General features: G+C 41.7%; 1 long non-coding RNA gene across 1 annotated transcript in view; it reads right to left on the bottom strand.

Annotated features, from left to right (window-relative positions):
* The window catches only part of LOC137669338 (uncharacterized), a 39,919-nt gene that overhangs the window by 4,119 nt on the left and 15,970 nt on the right, over positions 1-19,830 (bottom strand). The gene's annotated exons all lie outside the window — the stretch shown is intronic.

Here is a 19,830-nt window from a genome sequence, read left to right as displayed (position 1 = left end):
TTAAACACTGGCTTAAACGTAAAATTATCTCAGTGCCTGCAGCCCTTGTCTGCTTGTCTCCGCTCTGAAAGGCAGAGGTGACCACAGCACATCTGACACACTTTTTGTTCAGCAGCTCTACATCTAAATTGCCAGCGCTGAAATGCCAAGTGGGAATTGTAATTAGGTCAAAGAGAATTTCACACCCACGTAAAATAAATGTAGAGAGGTCAAGAACAGATTTGGGAGCAAGAACGACACTTTCAGAGTGAAGTTTTGCAGCTTTCTGCACAGGGTTACATGGGGCATTGCAATTCTGGACTGAACTTACTAAAACTTGCCCTGAAAGAAGGGAAATGGTTATATTTTACAGGACTGACAGTAGGGACAGGCGTAACTAATGGGATGAGCTTTGTGGAGATCTTGGGATGCTCTGAGGCTTTGCCTTACCGGTTCAGCGACCACGATAAACTTTTAGGGGTACTGAGACAACAATTGTTCCCAGCCTCAATTTCATCTTCTCGGGCAGGCTACCTAGAGGTACCATCCTGCTAATGCTCTGAAGAACTTTGTGGGGAAAAAAACAGGGATGTACAAAAGCATGGCTGCTGGTCTGTCTCTGGCCTCACTGGAGTGTAGTTGGGTCAGTTCTGAAAAACCCACCGGGGAATTCTTGTTTGTACAGTCCTGTTCCTCTAACAACACTGCAACAGCCAAGTTAATCAAGTCTGTGCTTGTCAAACCCTCAGTCAAATATAGGATTATCTTTGTCACAAAGAATGTCTTGGAAGCACACCCAGCCTTGACCCCAGCCCCAGCCCAAGCTGATGAATGTACATCCCAGGTGGCTGCCTAGGAGTGTTTGGGGCAAAATGTGTTTCAAGAATTCAATGCTCCCCTCCCTCTCTACTCATCACTCCTGTAAGAGTAATCTGAATTAGACATTAAATGGCTTTGTTTTTAAAATGTTGATTATACTTCAGCATTACCAAACGGTCTTCGTTTTCCTCAGGAGAGTGACTTTATTGGTATTAAGTGAAATCCTTCTCCTGTTTGTAACAGGAGCAGCTCAGCTGGTCACAGGGGCTACACACGCCTGGTATAACTCATAATCTGCTCTGCAGGCTAAACCTTTTCTTTGGGGTCTGCTGTTGCCTGGCTGGAAAAGTATTTACCCCACAGTGTTTGCATGCATTATCAATCCTTGCTAATAATTAAGAATGCAAGAAACAACTGACAAAAACTGAGCAGAAGAAAAACTGGGACATGAAGAGTAAATTACAAAAACAAAAGACCAATTATTTGTGGTGCATTTGGGATCTCATGCTTGGCATATCACAGTAACACAACATAAATTGGAAACTCTCTTTGAAGACTCCAGGCCTCCTCAGTATCATCCTTTGCAGCACATTAGTGTAGCTGAATGTCTGCAGGCAGCTGATGCTCTGATCAGATATATTAAGGACTCTATTATGGACTGTATTTTGCACCCGCAGTGGTGGGGACAAAGCAGCAATTAAGAATACCTATTTTTTTCTGTAATATTTCTCATCAGGAGGTCTCAGAGTGTTTCAGAACGATTAGTATAAACCAGACCGTACTGTTGTTCCTGGAGCACAATACTCTGTTTAGGAAAGGGCCTTTTACCGTGGAATTGAAGCAGAAAGAGCAGCCCGTGTGTTAGAGGGCCCCACAGCCCAGCTTGGGGAGTCAGACGGTTAATATATGCATTCCTCACCTTATCAGAGCAATGCTGATAACGCTCCATCCTGGGATTTATGCTAAGGACCAGAGACATGGATTTTCTTCTTCATTTTTACTGTATTTTTTTATAAAGCCAGGTGCCCTGTTTTGTGTCCACTTAATATTCAAAGCTCATTTTTTTCCTTAGCAGACCTTTCATCAGGCTTTATAGACCTGCTGCTGCACAAAGGCTGCGTTACAGGAGCCTGTGGTGTCCCTCCGTAGGGGCTTTGCTGTATGTCGGGGCTCAGGGACAGGGAGGCTCTGCTCTGCCTCTGACAAAGCGAGGGAGAGCGTGAGCGGCAGCGACAGCACGCTGGGGGCTGTGTCTGGCAAGGAACAGACTGAAACGGTTCAATAGCTGCTTTATAATTAGCATTGCCAAAGGATTTTCTATTCCTCCACGTTACAAGTGCAGCAGATACGAGGCAGCATCCACTTTTAGCAGGGAGGGAGCAACAGAGCTGAGTGAAATATCCTCCAAAATCTTCTTGGTTAATACAGAGAGACACAGCAGATGACTTCATTTTACCAAGCTGAGATTGGGGGGCTTTTATGCAGTGCAGTCAGGTGGTGGTAAGGGATGGGGTGAATGGGTGACACCCCAAGACATGTTTAGGAGGCCATCGGGGAGAAAAAGGCCCGGTACCCAGGGGTGAAGTCGTGGTTTGAGCATGGGAGACAGCAAGGCTGCTCTAAGTCACAGCAGGCTGCAGCACGTGAACAGCGAATCCTCACTCCAAGGAGTAAGTGGGCCTTTGCAGAACAGAAAATAGCTGAGCCAGGCAACCCTGGCCGCAGGGACCGGCCCATGGGAACCGCGGCGTGCTCTGCGGGTGTTTTTATAGACTGCTGTCCCAGAGATGCCTAATGCCAGATTACTGGCTGGTGTTAAGTAGGCTCTGCTGTACGGACCCCTGAGGTGATCTAATCTCTCCAGTTTGAATTGTTGCAGTTATTTAGGAACAAGGCACTCGAGGAGCCGCAGAGAGGGGTGAAGGGGAGGTGCACGATATTTTGTGCGTTACAGTATGAGTCTAGCTCAGTTCAGTGCTCCGGGACGCAGCACAAAAAGGGACATTGTTTAATCGCCATCAATACATGAGCTATAAGCTCTGTTCCAGGCGTGACGACAGCGGCTCATTTTCTTGCCTCGTCCCCGGCGGACGCGCTTCCGCGTACTGCTGGCACGGCATCTCCTACAGTCGTGGTGGTGCTTGGGTGGGGGCTGAAAGCAGGGAACTGGGGGATCTCTCACAGACTTCCCCAGGCTGGAACCATGGGCTTGTGGAATATATCTCATACTGAGCTATGAAGGAATATATCTCATACTGAGCTATGAAGGAATATATCTCATACTGAGCTATGAAGTGAGACCTCCTCCGCCCCCACACCTCACACTTTTGGGACCTCTCTGGTGTGTAATGGGGGCAATGTGCTAATGCAGTCCTCATCTAAAGCTTGGCTTTATGGCCCAGTGAGGCAAAACACTGAGAGAGATGGTTTAATTGCAGCATGATGAACTGCATATTGCTTGGTGGGAATGAGTGCAATAAAAGGCCACTCACAGCCCACACAGGCCATAATCCCTGGAGTGGTGCAGTCTTTTCTAGCGTGATTTGCACCTATGCTGGCAATCCATCTGCTAAAAACATGGTCTCTTCAGCTTTCACAGACATCTGTCTCTGGCCTGGAGTAGCTCACTTTGCTCATGTTACAACAACTGATTGATTTGTGTAAGTTTATCATCAGGGCTGGGAAACAAAGAGAAACCTTCGAAGATATTTTACCTTTCTCCCTTCCTCCTCCATCAGAATGTCCAGTGAGGTTTTTCATTTACCTTAAGACATCTTCAGAATGAAAGCGCATTTCCATGTAAATGCAGCTCAAGGGGGGAACAAACAGCATCTGTTCTGCAAATATTAAATGCGGGCAGTAGATGAATAGACTTATCTCCTTTATCATGATTAGCCACATTTCTGCCTTGTAATTTTGGCCTATCACTCAACAGAAACTGTAATCAGGATGTAATACATCCTATTGGCAAATTACAGCAATGCAGCTGTTCGAGGCAGCAGCTGAACCCTTCGGCAATTTAAACTAGGTTTTATTACACCCAGGGCAAGACTCCAATAAGTATATTAGTGACATGATTTTAAAATAATAAGAGTTGAATCTTGTCCCATTGAAATTAATTCTGACATCGGTTTTCATGGGAGGAAGTGTGTTGCCCAGATCAGAAATCAAACGGGTCTCAGGGGTGTCCTCAGCGGAGTCAGAGACTCTGAGAGCAAAGGAGCTGTGGTGAGATCACCCCTACACAACGGTGTGAATGCTGCCTTCTCACGTTCATTTCTAGGTTACTACGCGCACCAGGAAAAGTTTCATGTGAGGAAACTCGTATGAAATCTGACTACAGAGTAGAGGGCTCAGAAAAGACTAAAAGCACGCTGTGACAAAGTCTGAATTTTCAGCTCTCTGCCATCTAGAATATAACAATGAAGGGTGTGTTATCATACACGAGAAGTTTATTTAACTTAAAATTTCAATATTTCAATTTTGCTGAGTTCCAAACAAAATAAACACAAAAGCTGTCACAATTCTTGAGAGCAGAAATCCTGCAAAACCCCCTAATGTTGTATGCAAAAATTACTAGCATTTTTTTCAGAAAGAGAATCATAACTATCATAAAATGATATTCATGTTATAAAGTGACAAATTATTCTGTTATCTGTAGGCTATTAAAAGCATTTGAAAATAATTAGTAAGACTAGAGAGAGAAGCACTATACTCCTTTTCTAGTTGAAAAGTGACTCTTGTCTATTTTGCCACAAAAGTGTTTCCGTATCCATATCAATGTATCAGCATTCACTGGACTACCCAGACCAGCAGCTGTTTTCAGTATCCTTGCATTAGCTGTCATCAGATACCATATTCTGTTTGAAAATGTATTGACTTTTTTTCTTTCCCAAACTCCTTCAATTCAGGTGGAATTACAGGGTTAATAAAAAACGTTTCAGATAGAATCACAAAAAACTTTCAAAGGCAGAAATCAGCACCTCCTTTCTCTTTTAAGCTGTTTTCCAGGAAGCATCTTGCATCTCACTATATCTTCCTTCTAATGCACTTAAGCAAACTTTCTGGAGAATCCTTGAGCTTCCAGAATCGCATTGCCACTGGGTTAATATGGATGCAATTATGGAGTGCTCTGATAGAGAATCTCAATCATGATCTGTACAGAGCAGTATATCTTACATCAGAGCTGTAAATCAGAAACACTACAAAATTTATTATCTTCATCTTCCTTACTTAAAAGCTAGCACCTGTCAGATGGAACCATAAATCTGCTAGATGGCCCTCCTTGCACCAAGCCTCTTAATATTCCCGTTCACGTTTGTTTCTGAAAACTCTCTGCCAACATTTCATTTTCCTCTCATACAGATACTTAATGCCTTAAGTGCTTGGAAAGATAAACACTGGCTTTAAGCAGTACAATCTCATGATCAGTTTATCTGAGGATTATTACACAAGTGCACAGAGGAGTCAGTCATAAATTGAGCACATTTTTGCCCTAGCTGGTGATTTAATTGCAGTGAATGGGATGGCATGTTCCAAGAAGAATCATGGACCTGGGACGAAGAGGAGATTCAACAATTTCATCTAGTTAGCAAAACGCACTGTGATGGTGCATCAGATTATGTAAATATGAACCACACTACCCAGTGCTGGGGAGTGAAGAGAGAAGATGATGTTTTGCTGGGGGCTGAACTGATGTCTTGTAGGCTGACAGAACAAGAATCAGTGGCCGCAGGCTGAAGACAGACAAATTGAAACAACAAACTAGACATGCATTTTTATAAGGAAAAGTGATTAACCTCTGGAAGAAACAGTCAAGGCAATTGACTGATCCACCATTTCTTCTACTACATGAAGCAAGAACGCTCTCTTTCTGGAATAGATGCTTGAATGAAACACCAGTTACTGGGCTCAACAAACAGGGGAAATACAATTGTCTGCTGGGTACAGATGATTAGATTTGATCTCCTCTCTCTTCTGAACTCCAAGCATCTTCACTGTCTCAGGTACAATAATACAAGAACTGATTCAAACTGCAACTTCACTGAACTCAGATGCATTTGCAGTCACAAGGCATAAATGAGCCAGCTCTACTCTAAACTGAGCGGAGGGACAGAGCAAACAGCTGGAATAGTAATGTCTTAAAGTGTTACAGCTGGATTCAAAGACAAAACTTGTCTCTCCTAGCTATAAGGTTCTCAGCCCTAGATAAGGATACACAAGCCTTTGTTTGCAATAGTGCTCTTTTTTCCTTTCAGCACCATTTTGAATAGATTTAAGTTGTCTGAAGTAGGATTTATGACTTACGCCAAATACTACTTTCAGCACCGCCAGAAAAGCTGAAGCCTTCCAGTGGGAAAAGAATTTAAGAATTGACGTGGAATTAAATTAAGCCAGCACAAGCTCATCCTCTTAAATCCAAACCAGGCAAGAAACCAAGAAAGCTTGGGTTTAGTGCATGTTGGACCAAAATTTTAAAAAGAGTCTGAGTGATGCTCTGGGAAGGAGCTCCAACAGAAATGTAAGGGCAGATTAAACAAGGTATGGAACTGGTCACTGGTCCCCAGCTGCCTGCTCAGCCCTCCTGGCAAATGCTGCCACCCAGGCAACTGCCTCCAAATCTGCTCGCAGATCAGTGACTTTTCCCCTCAGCACATTAACAGAAACTGAAAGTCTCTGAACAGGATAAACAGCAAGAACACACAAAGCCATCACTTAACCCAGAGGCACAAAACAGAGCTGCAATCCCAAATAGTGCCTGAGGAGCTGGGTAAAGAGGTTCTGGTTATACTCTTGCTATGGACACCACAAAGTAGGAGCCTTCACTCAAGGCAGGATGGCACAATGCTCAAAACTGAAGTAAAAGCAGTGAAATGTATGCTCAGGTTTCTGTCTTTTCCATTCAAGCCTTTAAACTTCTCCCAGCAAGCCAATCTCACTGTTTGCAGAAAGAATGAGTGTTACTTACCAAACCCGTACGCAGCATACGAGAAAAGGGGAGGAGGTTGCCCACTAGTTATTTTGCATAGCAAATCCTGTGCAAAATTATAATGATTAAATCTTAAACTAAGGTCAGAAGAGTCCTGTTAGGGCAACTGCCAATTGTCCTATTAATGCAACTATCCCTAATATTACTGCACAGCTTACAGCTCTTCATTCTGCAAGGATTGTTTTTTGGCAACTTTTAAAATCTGTTTAGTGCAGAAAGTCCACATTCTGTGTTCACCAGTTTGCAAACACTCCACACAGGCCAAAATTCTCCTGGGGTTTAGCTTTATTGGAAATGTAAATCACAACAACAAAACAGCTTGCACTGTAAACTTCCTTTCCAAGCTTAACTGTTCCCAAGGTTGCTCCCTGGTGACACTTCCGTGCCAGTCTGCAATTTCTCTCTTTTATTTGGTTACAACTTGTAAAATCAATCTGCAAGTGTGATCCACCAATAATTATATTGCTCCTTTATGCAGGGTTTAGTATTTGAATTGAATACAGCTCTGCATTTACAAGCAGGTTGTCAGAATTACTACCCTGTTACAAGTTATCTTCTCAAATACACACTCATAATTCTCCTGAATTCACATTTTACTACATTATTGATACCAACAGATGTCAAAGCAAGAACACACTTGAGTCCTTCTTGAAAACTGGCACTAATTTCAGTTTGGGAATACATTTTACTAATGAAAAACACGTTAGAGGCAAGGATGTTTTCAAAGCAACTGGTTCTGGCATGCTACAGTTTGAAACTAAAGATATGTTTTTTTCTAAAAGGATTCCATAAGATTCACACATACTTGGGAAAACAAAAGATCTTTTTTGTGTGTGTGAAAATTGACCCATTGCTGGACCGAGAAATCCAAGCTAACAAACAAATCTGCAATGGTGATAGATGATTTGGGGACTTCCTTACAATGTAGGTTCTCGAGGACAATTCATAGCAGTCATTTTTGAAATTCTTTGCTTTTGAAAGGTTCTTTGTGAGCGAAATGTGGTTTAGATTGAATCAAGGATATGGAAGCTGGAATAGGAACAGAGTCCACTTCTCATTAAACAGAGTACTTTTCATGTTACAAGCACGACAGACCAACATAAATCACAGATAGGCCTGAAATGCAGTATTTGAATCCACAGCCAGATTTGACCTTCCACTATTTCAAGGGGAGAAAGACACATCCACAGTTTACGTTCAGACCCAGTTCAGAAATCACTGAACATTAAGAAGGGACCAGAGAGCTCCTACTTCAGCAGCCTCGTGTACGAGATCGATTGGTGCATGAGATGGGTTCAAGACAAACCTCCATGGAGCCCTGAAAATACCTGAGAGCACTCGGACTCTCCCAGGGACCTCCAGTATTTTTCAGGACAGAACTGGTGAACTCTTCTCTGTCTCCTCACACACTTACAGCTTCCCTGTGGCTGGACACCCTGTAGGTTGCTGCAGTGATTAACTAATGTACTTCCAGAATTCCTTCATGCAAGTAAGTTACAGCAATGCCTCCTCTCCTTGTGTCGTCCGATACAAGCCCTGTTTGTTACTCCATAATTGAAATTGTACCTTATTATCCTCTTCTACAGAACAACCACCTTTTTCACTTTACCAGGCTTTCTGATCCAGATTACATTAACAGTTACAAAGGTGGTGTGGTAAAAGCATCACCAAAGAAAATGTCTTATAAATAATGACAGTGTACTGCGTTACCCTCTCACTCTTTCAGAGAGAAAGATGATGTTGGTTTCAGCAATGAAGTACAGAAGAAATTATAAAGACCTTTTGTTACAGGTCATCTGGCCTCTCTATTCCTGTTGATTAAGTGGAAAGGAAAAAAACAGACTCAGAACTGTGATTTTTTTTTTTTTGCATTCATAGTTTTATGTTGGATTCAACTACATGAACTATTACTGAGCTACATCTGTTAAAGAACACTGTCCAGGTAAAATCAGCATCTAGTGGCTCCTGCTCAGCTGAAATCAATAGGCTTTTTGCCATCAATTTTTATAGGACCAGATATAGAGATATTGCTGTAATGTGTAAGGGTAAAAAATTTGGACAGACAGATACAATGTGTCTGTGTAAAGGGAAGCCAAAGCTTTTGGGCCTCAAGCAAGATTGCGTTCTTAATTAAGTACAAAAAAGGAAGATAATTTGATTCAGAAGTAACATTATCTTTTCCTGTACCTCCTCTCACAGCAGAAAGTACATTTGGTTTCACCATAATAAATCAATTACACAGAGCATCAAGCATACATCTGTGATGCTGCAGAGCTTCCCCTCTATGCCGGTTAAAAACAAGATCACATTAATCTAGAGCACAGGGCCAGGTGTCCTGAACTAGTCCTCAAGCAGTGAGTGCTACAGAAAAGATAGCTGGAGGTTGGGCACCACGCTGGCTATCTATTAAGTTTAAATGGTGTTTCTCAGCAAGATCACTGAGCCAAGATGTTCTACGATCACTAAAAGGAATGTATTATAGTGCTCTGACTTTGACAGCTTCATCACTGCCATGTGGTTGCATTTTTATGCCTTCCTTTCAGTGTGACAGCTTCATGTTGACTTAAGGAGCAGCTTCATATCGACAATGGGTCATCTCCACTGGTGTGATTTCTCTAGTAGCTGTAATCTCCTCTTTGATGTAATTCCTTGAAAAGTATCCTCCACAGTGAAGCAGTTTTTCAGGATAACTTAAGAATGTACAAGCGATAAGATGTTTTTTGTTTTCTTCAGTCATCAATCTTTGCAAGGCCTATGAGAAAGGCTTTAAAGAGCAATATTTTCTATGTTTGCTTGTTACTCAGTGATAAGTGAGAGCACATACAGAGTTCCTGCACTACCATCCCACCTGAACATCACAGTGCATCAGAGGACAAATGCTGACACAGAAAACACTCATCATTTAATGAAATTATCACTACTGTCTCAAAGTGCACAGCAAGGTGAAACCTTTCATTAGGCAGGGTGCTTAGTGTAAACACACCAATATTTACAAGATGCTTCCTCAGAGGTACTGCCTTACGCTTGCACAGTGTAAAGTGAGACACTTCTGACTGCTGTACTTCCCAACCCTGCAGCTGATACATTTACCAAGTTGGCAGGAGGGTAAGAAAGCCATTTTGGCTTACAGTTTTCTGCACATTACAATGAGGCCAAGAGACATTTTCCGTGTCTCTAAAGTGATCTGCATTGATGACCTGCTGCTGAGGTACAGATTGATTCCCTGAAAGATGGCAATGATGAGGGAGGGTAAAGCTGGTGAAGGAGCACTGTGTGGGATACGAGAGAGCAACTAAAACCCATGCATTTGGCAGGTGAGACACTACCAGTGTTGGGCTGTCACCCTGCATTTTTGCCTTCCGCTATGATAAGCATTAGCCAGTTTCTTTTTCAGATGTTACTTCACAGAAACAGTCAAAAAGCAAATCAACACAATTAGCTTCCTCATCACCACAACATCCTGCATCCCCCAGCCCTGCTGTTACAGCTGAGTGACCTCATGGGCATAAACATGAATTTCAATTCCAGGATGCCTGGACAGGAGAATCCTCCGTGCTTATCCTTTTCCAACTCAACTTCCTGGCATGACGCTATGCTGCGCTTTGAGAGGAGATGGCCACATGTTATAATAAACGAAATTCTGATCAAATCTAACAGGAAAAAAGTGTTCACAGAATGGTGAAGCACTGGAACAGGAATCCAGAGAGGCCATGGAATCTCAGTTCTTGCATAATTTCAAAATTTGTGAGAACAAGGTCCTTGGCAACATGATCTAACTCAGAAATAGCTCTGCTTTGAGCAGGAGCTTGGACTATGTGGCCTCCAGAGGTCCCTTCCAACCTCAGTTTTTCTATAAGGCTGTAATTCTAAATTTTCTTTGTTCCAAACCGGAAAAAAAAACCAACACAAAAAGTTGTGATGCTTCTAGCAAAGCAAAATTTTTTTTTGACACAACCAAACTGTTTTGTGTTGATTTCAATACAATATTTGTATATATACAAAGAGCTGTAGAAATTTTGTCTTAACAGTGACGTTTCTTTTATTGTTATTTCTTCAAAAAGCAATAAATAAGTTGAATTGTTTAAATTTTATTTGTTATCTTTTTTTTTTCCTTTAATCCTAAATTGAATTGATGCATTTCTGGGGAAGGTTTTCGTTTTGCAAAAACAGCATGTTCCACAGAATTTTTGTCCCATGGGAAAATTTTTATCTACTTGCATCCGGTAATTGTTCTATTTTTCACTTCGAAAAGACCTCAGTTTGATCAGTTCAGCTTTCCTATTCTGGTTTACATTTATTTCCAACAGGAAGACGTATCTGTCAACAACTAAGTATTCTGCTAGTAATTGGAAATCTAATCCAACATGCAATATCTTTTTGTAGTACATTGCAAGAATGGGAAAAGGGCACTTTGGACAAATAAGAGGGATTAATATGAATGTGTTTCACATACTAGGCATTGTTGAATTGCCATGGCAATTATCTCCATGGAGATTTTTAAAATATCGATTCCTGGGTACAATGGTAAATGTTTCCACTATTGATCAGAGACTCATCTGGAGACCCCCAAATTTGTTGGTAATATGTGTATCTTAGGGGCCCTGGGTTTCAAAGGAAGTTGAATTACCTTGGATGCAATTTTGATTCTGCATTCCTGAGTTGTAGGAACTGTTCAAAGTTCACTTTAATTCACTTTCACAGTTTTCATTCAGCATGAAAATTTCAATTATTCCATTTACTTTAGTGAAAAGAAGATGACAAGAAATGGGGTGGCTCAGAATTTCTGCAGCTGTTGGTATTTAGTGTAAATATTAAAAAAAACACTGAAGACCAAAAATGTATAAAGTCTTTACCCAGGCTTTCAAATTGTAATTTGCAGACACCTGGGATTCCAAGGACTACTTCTGAGGGATCCATGAAACACTACTAAGAAAAGCAATCTTATTGTTAGTAGGCTTAAATTCACTACTCAGGGACCACACATCCAACAGAAAACCTACAGCTCAACAAAGAGCTGAAAACCTCTGCACGGAATAGATTTGCAGCTAAGTATGTAAGTAGTATGTGTCTCATTTCTGCGAACGATGATTTATTTCACAACAATCAGTCAAGGAGGGAGTGAGATCCCGTCATATCAGTGTGGGAAGAAGCCGGCTCTGATTCTATTTTTGCTGCTGCCGCTAAGCTATTGTCTGACTTGGGGCACGTTGCTTCCCTTCTCTGTGCCTCTGTCCCTCCCCAGCCTCTTTGAGTCTTGCTTTTCAGAATAAAATTTCTCCAGGCTAGAGGCTGCATCCTATTATGTATTTATATAAGACTGAACACAACAGAGCCTCACTCCTGACTTGAATCTTAACCACCCAAATGTTCCTGTAATCTTTCCTATCATAATAATCCTATTCATTTGTCTTGCTTAAAAAAGAAACAAAACTTGATTGTGATTATTTTACATGCCCAGGTATCATCCCCCCCCTTTTTTTTTTCTGCCTCTGACTTTGCTTTAGTGCCAGGAACCCAACCATTCCAGGAGTTCTGTGATTTTTATGGACTCCAAGGAATTGAACTAGCCTCTTTCCTTACACGCTTTCATTCTGTTTGGTTTTGGAGAGGTTTTTTTGTTATTAAAAAGAGTCAGCAATGATAACTATCTGACTGGAGACTCTGCCTTGCAGCAGAACAAAACACCCTGCATGGTTCAGAGCATCAGTGTTATGACATGGGAAAGTCCTGTCTGTGGAGCTCTCCCCCGCGGGTTGTTGCGGTGGGTAAGGCCTTGGGGCTGCGCTGTGTTCTCCATACACAAACCATGCAAGAAAACAATGAGCATTATCACTAGTGAATTAATTACCATTTTCCCCTTTCAGCACAGATTATATTTAACAGCTATAAAGACAAAACATCTGTACTGAAGGACAAATAACACCCTAGTTCAGAAAGGACCCTGTCCCTAAACACATCCATCAAGGCCTTCCGATTTGTAAACACTGTAAACACCCATGTTCGCTCTCCATTGGGGATGACCTGCAGGAGGACTACAATAAACTGCTTCAATCCTCTATGGCTCCTGATGGACTGAGCTCACTGCGAAATGACTGTTTCTGGGAAGCCTCTCCCTTGTTTACTGCGATTCCTTGTTTTCTGGAAGAGACTGCAGGATTGTTCTGGCTATTGTGAGTGTGACCTCAGATGTCTTAGTTGTTATTGCTGTCGCCAGGAGGATTTAGCAGCATGATCAAGGTACCACAAAGAAATGTCCCCACTTAGTGTGAAATGCTCACCTGACATCTGTGTCGCACAATGAACTTACTCCTTGAGTCAAAGTGCGCAAATGGAAATGGGTAATAAAACTTCCTTACACAATAATATGCCTCACAGAGAAAAGGTGGCTTGTCGAAATACTGAAAGTAAATGCACAGATGGCTTCAGGCCACAAAAAAAAAATCCAGAAATACTCAAGCAAGTTTGTAATGAGGGACTAATTCTTTTTCTCAATAGGAACTCAGTTTGGAACTGCTACTTGCTTTACATGAAAGTATAATTTATTTCCTTAAAATCAGATGCTATTAGCCAAAGGAATTTATTAAATGAATCACCTTGATTTGCTAAGCTTTTCCTTGCCGTGACAAAGTATTTAAACTATTTCAGTCCTGATCCCTTCAGCCATTTACTACCAGCGAATGTTTGGCAGGGGCCAGCTTAGGAAATCTTCACGTGATGGACTGGGGAGGAACAGCTTTCTGTTCCAGCCACAGCTGGAGTGTTTCACAGCTGCTTTCTCATTTGGTAATATCTCACTGGACTGTTAAGTCTTTCCAGTGCTTAAGGAAGAATTCTTTGCAATGATTTGCCTGGGCAGCTTTGCTCATTTCCTTGATGAAAGGACCAGGAGAAATGGCTACCCTGATCTTCTCTGAGTGCCTCTGAAAAAGCACTGTTTCTTTTTTCAAGTGTCTTCCCACGCTTCTGCACTGAGGCCCTTGTTCTGTGATCATTAATACCAGACCTCTGCACTGCTGGTCTGCCAGGAGTGCACATTTGATGGGGATCAGACATCAGCACATGTTCGTATTTCTGGTGAAGTAGCTCAAGTGCAGAACACAGTGTTAACGCTAATTTTCCCTTGTCTAGAAGAGGACAGACAGTTTCTGATAGAGTAAAAATGTTGGAGCAGTAGCTGAAGATGCCTCATCTAGGAGTGAGACTTCTGGTCCAACGTAAACTTGTCATTATTTTTTAATACATTTGAATAGGCAAGTTTGCTTACTCTGGATCAGTGCTCTGTGGGATGTGATTCTGTGTCATGACTTTGCTGATCCGACACAAGGAGCCCTTAAGCTGGATTTACTGTATTGTTGAATCATGACCTCAGGGATTTGTAAGAGAAATGAGCTGCAGCAAAGTGCCAATGATTTTAAGGCAATTTACAAGCGGAATCTTTGCCATACTGAAGTCAACAGCAAAACTCTGTATTCTTTTTTGGGACAAAAGCGATTGCTGAAACATGAACTTTCTGTAGGAACATATGAACCAGGTTCAGTGTGGCTTGAATTTCTGGCCTGAGTCTCCAAGGAGAGGAATATTCATTCTCTCAGAATGATGGAAAGCCCATCCCACCCTTCATCTGGGAAGGGGGCTGGAGCAGACTCACACAGGGATCCTGAGCATCCTAAACGCTTTCCCACCCACCTTCTTCACTGACAAAGCCCCTCTGCAGTATTTCTGCCCCACTACTGCAATTTATGGCTCCCACATTTATCCTGGGTCAAGCATTAGCTAGGAAACACTAAAATGATCTTTGTTTTGGAGAAGGTGTTTAAGGCTCCTGTATCTCTCATAGGTGTCCTTCCAGCCAGTGACTAAGTAGTCTGAGCTGGATAAAAGCCATTTCTCCCGTCTCTCCCACAGATTCTTTTCCTAGACATTTTGAACGGCCCAAGATCCAAAAATAATTCTGTTCTGTAATAGAATGGAAGAGGAAATATAATGTGGCTTATATATAACTGCAGGATGCAGAAAGCACCCCTATTCAGATCCAATCAAAGCTTTCATGAATATTGACATCCTTAGCAAATTTTCCATTGCCGAATTTTCAGAACCACTAAACGAGCTGAGTTACTTTTTAATGTTAAAACATTAATTTTCTTTCAACATTCTATGATTCTATCCAATATATGATCTTAGCTAGAAAACAATTTGCATTAGTAGAGTATACTGGTTGAGTCAAAGACAAGTTCACTACAGAATACGATGCAGAAAACCTTGGCCTACTTGAAGGAGACTACTGCAAAAATTTAAAAAAGAGGAGGTGTTCTCTCTTTTTAAATTAAATTGCCTGTTACAGGGGATGGTACTTTATTCAACATGAAACAGAGCTTAGATGAAATGAGGAAGGAAAAGAGAAAACAAGACTGAGAAGACACTGGGAGAAAAAGAAGAAAACCATACTAAAGAAAATTCAAAGGCTAAAGGAGAGAATGAGTATTTTTTGCTGTATTCTTCAAAAGGGTCCAGGGGGGACTATGGTAACACTGGGAGATGCAAGAAGGAAAAGGACAGAACTGGACTGTGCTCTATACTCTGCTGGTTTAAGGGAATTTCTGCTACAGTTGCAGCAATTAAGTCAGAGCTGGGCTCTGATTTATAACAAGTAAAGGAAGTTCTTAACCAAAACAATTTCGATGCAGCTACCACAGACTCCCTTGTAATTGTGCTTGGGAGCAAGGCAAAACCAAGGCCACAGCCTGAACAGACTAGGCTGAGCCTTGCTTTCAACTCGGCAAATCTTCATGCAGACCATATAATTTCAAAAACTAGCTTTCAACGCCAGGCTGCTATAATTCTGCTCTGTGTTGATTCCTTCCAGATTATACATGTGGATATTAATTATGTAAATAAATTTATCATGGATGCAATTAATTACATTAATTACACATGGTCATGAATATAAACACATGTGTCATGACAAAGGCCAGGGAGAGGCCCTGCTGAAATTCAGAACAAGACCTTCTGATCCCATTCTAGTATGACAACAGCCTCTTTGATAAGAACCCTGGAGAAGTCTTTCTGCAGATCAGAGCTACTTGTTCCAGTATGGGACCATTCAGAACTGGAACGTATTCCCAGGCTTGACCTCCCAGGTCTGAGAATGTGGTATCATAAAGGAGTTCACCCAGAGAAGAAAAGATAAAAATTGCAAGATAACTTTTCCATAGCCATGTGTGCAGTGCATGCTTACAAAGAGTCCAATCATTTTCAGGGTCATTCTCTCTAATTTCAGTGTACCATCTACCTCAAAAAAGCTACAGGATCTGATAAAATTCATGCAGGAATTCAGATCAATATAATGAATACCAAGTTGTCATCTGTGTTTCCTGACATTGCTTGTACAGGATAGAAAATTATAACATGACAGTTATAATTATGTTATCAAAGCATTGAATATAGTGAGCTCATTGGATACCTGCACTTCGCTCTTATTGCTCTTTCCTCATTCAACCTTTCATTTATCCGATATCTGGAAAATGAATAGCATATGAACCAACCACCACTTCACATTTGATGTTCCTCCAAAGCTCAGTATAGTTTGATTCATTTTTTAATATACCTTCAGCTCTAGGTCAGACAAACTGTGGTAATGACAGCTTTTTAGAGTCATTTCAGCCCTGCTTCTCACAGTACATCACTTTTATTGTCTCTATGGCAGGTCTGGACATGCCTGAATTCTCTGCCTATCAGCGAGCCCTGCTCTAAACCACTATGTGATCATAAGTAAAAAAGGAAACCATTCCTGTAAATATCTGGAGATTTATGGAGGTCTAGGAGTGCAGTGGACTTTTTTTGTTTGTGTTTTTTTTTTTTTGTTTTTGTTTTTTTGGGTTTTTTTTACAGTATTTATGGTCTAAACACCACACAGACACACCACTTCTAAAGCCTTTCCAAGGTGCATGCATTTTACACATTTGGATTGTCCTGTGTTTTGTAATGACGAGCTCTAAGAGAATCACTGAACACCAATTTCCACATGTTTTCATGGCTGTAAAAGATTAATACATAATCCTATAATCGAACTGATGGACAACATGTGTAGATGCATTTGCCTATTTAAGCTTCATAAATGAGTGATATCTTCATAATTAATTCTCTGAAAACAATAAAATGATTCAAAGATGCCATTAAAGACATAATTTAGTCTAATGAACCATCATTACAACATAAAACCTAGCTTGGCTCAGAAATTATTGCCAATTTGCACCTGAGTCTAGACTCCCCTTGTGTCTACGCTGGCAAGGCAATATGTAGGCTTGAGGCAATCTGGAGAGATTTCCCTGGGGGAGAAGGGCAGGCCCACGCTCTGCACTAATGCATGTCCAAGGGGGCTTTCATTTGCCTCAGTTGCAATGGTACCGTGGGACATGAGGCTCTTTGTAAAAGGACTCTGACATGTCCCGCAAGGATAGAGGGAGCCTTTAGGTGCATAAAGCTTGAGGAGCTGTGGGGGAAATTCCACCACTCCCCCAAGATCCAGTGTATTCTAAAGGAATTTTGATCAAGAGCAAAACACCCAGCATACATGGACTCTAACCTAAAGCAATGAGGTTCCCCACCCAAACAGTGCTCAGATGTTTAACAGCTGAGAGTTGACCTACTAAAAATTTATCCAAGAGCTGGTGACAGAATAGGGCTTTCAAAGCCAGTCTGTTGTCTAGCTGGGATGTACTGGCCAGCCAGACATAGAACCAACCATGCCTTAATTGGTGCCAGTGTTCATATCAGTATGTAGGATATTGGGGCAGATATAATGCTTGCCATGTTTACATACTCCCTTCATTTGTCACTGCTTCACGTTGCCTAATTAGCAGCTTTACAGAATGCCTTTGGGACATTCTTATATCTGAGCAGTGCCATAGAAAAGCAGTGTTGGGTAGGTGTTGTATAGCAACAAAGTCAGAGTAGAGCTGAGGAAACAGAGCACTTTAACCCTAATTTGACACATTAAATTCAAAAAGGATAGGAAAAACACATCCTCATGAATGGGACCGTGATGAGTCTTTTTTTTTCCACAACCTGCCAACAGTAAATTAGTATTCAGTGCTCTCTGAAGGAGGAATGTTTTTCTTGTGCTGTACCACTTCAAAAATGGTTCTTCAGAAAGTGTTTCCAAGCATGCAGGGAATAGCTGATGATCTTGAAAGAAAGGAGCGCATTCAAACCAGCACTTGGCTCTTGCAAAGATTTTAGCTTTCTATGACCCCAGTCCTATTCTTCTATAACTACCATCCAAAAAGAAATATTTTCATCCAGCTGGCCTCCTCTGTAACAAAATAAGCCAGGATCTTTGTGAGAGGTACTGCGTTAATTTGGAAACTGGGCACTTCTCTGGAATTCAGGCACTCATAGCTCTAATTTATTCCTTCATATGACATTTATTCCCTGCATAGAGAGACGTTGGCAAGTCACAGAAGGGCTGCAGCAGGCCTGGCTCAGGCCAGGGGAAGGTAGGCAGTTACCAAGGAGAGCCATGAGCTCACCGCCTTGGTGGAAGGATTCAAATGGCCACTGCAAGGGGCTGAAGGGAGAGAGGTTTTCTCTGCACCAGCTATTGCCAGTCCCACTGTCCTGGGGGCAATGAAAGCATGAGCCCTGTTCCCCCGGGATCTCAGCTCAGCTCCTCGTATAGTTCTGTCCTTTCTCTCTTCTGCCCTTTCACCAGACAAGGGCCTCCACACCTAGACTATATTCAGAGAGTGGTGAAATTCACTTTTGCCTACTAGAAACTTTGGATAGATGCAAGTTCCAGCTCATTTCCATTGCTTTGATTTACCTTGACAACAGGTCTTTAATTCCTCTTAAGCTTTGAGTTCTTTTACAATATTAAATCATTTACTTATCTGTTACTGATAATTTTCTTATTTTCCTCCCCTAGGAGATTAAGGGAGATATTATCTGCAAGCACTTTGAAGATGTAAAAGTGCTTATTACTGTATTTGGAAAGTTGACAGAATCATAAAATTACAGCGTACAAATACTTAAAAAAACCCCAGACATCACCTCCTGCCTTACCAACACTGCTGGATGCTGGGTTCTGATCCTGAATTACATGCTGCTGTTTTTCACGCTGCACAAATAGCACTGATTGTCCAGATAAGGGCAAAAAGAGGCAGCATCTAATTCAGGATCTTGGTTTATTCCTAAAGACATTCTCTGGGATCCAAAGCTTTCTTTTCCCTGAAGCAGAAAGGGAATTTTACATCACCAGTTTCTGGCCTTGCATATGTAAGTAGACAGCTCTGGTTTCATGATTTGAATATCATGGCTTACAAATCACAGCATGATTCAGGATGCGGCTTCATATCAGTTCATCTGTCCCTTCTGCGAGACTATTAATTGCTGGGAGCTAGACAGGGCAGGCTGCTGGCACTTGGTACTTCAATTTAATCTGCTAGTGCCTGGGAGTCAACACCCTGAGGGAACAGAAAGGAGGTACAAGGTGGAGCCTTTCCAAATCTAGGTCAGGAAGAGTCATAAGGACACAGAGCATCTGATAGATGGATTTCCCTGTTCTCCAGTCTACAGTAATTGAAGAATTATTATGCAATTAGTGACAAAATAACATAGAGCAGAAAACAGATTCAGGGTAGATGTTAAAATTGGGGAGGGGATATTGAAGGTGGGGAAAAGGCCTACCATGATGTCACTTGGTTTGTGTCCTTTGATCTCCTGGACATAATCCATCCTGGGGGAAGGAATATACTCTGGAACAGGGGTCTTGCCTTCACTCAGCAGTTTTTGCAGCCAGGCCTTTGAGGGCTCCTGTAACATGGATCCTCAAGTCACCTGAACCACACTGACCTCCCTGTACCTTCTTGGAGGCCTCCCTGTTGGCTTTGCCAGAGCTTCTTTTTGGACTTGTCATCTTGGAAAGATTTCAGTCAAACCAACCAGAAAAAGAAAGAAGTCTCTATTAGAATCGTTTTTCATTGCTCATATGCAACGTGACTTGCTGACCTTCCAGGGAATCTGTTAACCATGGTCGCTGTGACACT

Source organism: Nyctibius grandis, chromosome 12 (genome assembly GCF_013368605.1).
Source record: "Nyctibius grandis isolate bNycGra1 chromosome 12, bNycGra1.pri, whole genome shotgun sequence".
Taxonomy (NCBI): Eukaryota; Metazoa; Chordata; class Aves; order Nyctibiiformes; family Nyctibiidae; genus Nyctibius; species Nyctibius grandis.
The sequence above is the reverse complement of the archived record's forward strand: the minus strand, read 5'-3'. Positions and strand labels throughout refer to the sequence as shown.